This window comes from Gossypium hirsutum, chromosome A12 (genome assembly GCF_007990345.1).
Source record: "Gossypium hirsutum isolate 1008001.06 chromosome A12, Gossypium_hirsutum_v2.1, whole genome shotgun sequence".
In the NCBI taxonomy this organism is placed as follows: domain Eukaryota; kingdom Viridiplantae; phylum Streptophyta; class Magnoliopsida; order Malvales; family Malvaceae; genus Gossypium; species Gossypium hirsutum.
The window spans coordinates 20,681,873-20,683,825 of NC_053435.1; the positions used below are offsets into that span (position 1 = coordinate 20,681,873).

Sequence of the window (1,953 nt, forward strand, 5' to 3'; positions counted from 1 at the left end):
ACAATATACATAGAAAATATTCTCAAACTGGTTTGGCTGTTGACCTATCAAATTACATTGAAACCATTAGCAGTAATGTTCTTAAGCATAGAAGGCAGAGAAGATACCTAGGCTGCTAAAGAAGTAAGTGTGTCCGCTCCATGTACTCCTGTCACTCTTCTACCTGTGGCTGCTCGATTACCCGACCATTGAAATTGTTGCTAGAAATCCTTTCAAGAATTTCGTAAGACTCATTGTAAGATTTCAAAAGAAGGGCTCTATTTGTAAAGGCATCCACCATCATTCTAATATGAGCATTAAAATCAATATAGAAAGTCTTCATTTAAACGCAATAAGGAATGTCATGATAAGGGAACTTTCGTAATAAATTATTGAACCGCTCTCATGCCTCATATAAAGAGTCTTCATCAAATTGCTAAAATGAAATGACTTATTTTAGAGCTTCGCATTCAGAAATGGAGGAAAGTATTTCATTAAGAAACATTAAGTCAACTCTTGTCATGTAGTTAAGGAACCGAATAGTAGAGAGTTCAACCATGCTTGTGCTCTAACTCTTAAGGAGTATGAAAATAATTTCAATCTCAAGGCGTCCTCAGTCACCCTGGCTAGCTTGAATGAATCGCTCACTTCCATGAATAGATGAAGATGAAGATGCGAATCCTCAATAAGCATCCCACTAAATTGACTCACAGTTTGCAACATTTGAAACATGACTGGTTTTATTTCAAATTGCAGTGCCTCAATTTCGGGTCTCACAATACCCAGATTGAGCTTATTGAAGAGAGGAACGACATATTGTCGAATGGCACAGTTTCTTTCATAGGCAACAATAATTGAATTTTGAGCATCATAAGCAAATGCTCCTCTTTGAACATATTGTGGAGGATCCATTATCACCTGAATTATAACGAAAACTATTAAAGTAAAAATAAAAGAAAATCGAACCAAATTGCAAGATAATTAATTTCACAAATAATTGACTAAAATAATAGTCCCCGGCAACAGTGCCAAAAATTTTTCTTGAAATTATTCGATTGATGTGCAAGTATACACAATCGTTGACAAGTAATAAAGTAGTGAGAAATAGTTATTGTCTCCATAGGGACTATTTATGCAAGTCAAGTATTGCAAAAATACCTGGCAAATTGTTTGGTGATGAAATAAATTAAAGTTTAATGGATTTCTAGTTATACTAAAACTAATCTAAGTATGCTTAAAATTAAATTAAACACAAAAAAAATAATAAGTATGCATGTTTTAAGAATAATCTCAATAGCATGCATATGTTAGAATAATCTTCCTTTTAGAATTTTTTAAACAAGGTTAAAAGATGTTACGATGATTTCGTGGCATATTGATAATTTACTAACCCTGATTTTACGAGTGCATCGACTTCTCTCAAAGGCCTAAGCTTAAACTTTTGGTCTCCTTGCATATTTATGTGTCAAGTCTGACTTCAAGATTACCTTTCCAGGCATCATCTAAGAAATCACACTTATTAAATTATTAAGTTTTTCTATCATATGTCTATGTTCAATCAACTTAGTATTTTAATAAGTAGAAACCAGACCGTGTGTGGTAACAATAATATTTCTACACTAAAATAGTTTAATCACATTAACCTTAAGGTTATGCAAGGTAATAAAGTTTATTTCAATATTATTACTAATTTAACTTAATTTCATCATAAAAAGATAAAACATGCATCATTCATATATTGTGTCAATTAATTACAATATGGTTTTGATTTAATAATCAATTAAATTGCATCCCTACGTTTATAATGCAGGAATAACATGTTCATGATTTTATTTGAATAAATAAATATATCAAATGCACAAAACATCTTTAACAACATTAAATAATATAAGCTACGAAATTTAAGTCATTCTAACACCAATAAAATTAAGCAATCATGATTATATTAAAAGCATAAAACTCATTTGCAATCAT

General features: G+C 30.9%; 1 non-coding gene across 1 annotated transcript; it reads left to right on the forward strand.

Annotated features, from left to right (window-relative positions):
• The first annotated feature begins 338 nt into the window (after window positions 1-338).
• LOC121211988 (small nucleolar RNA R71) lies at window positions 339-444 on the forward strand. The gene has a single exon (XR_005907201.1). It is a non-coding gene; the product is annotated as a small nucleolar RNA R71 (small nucleolar RNA).
• Window positions 445-1,953: the final 1,509 nt, after the last annotated feature.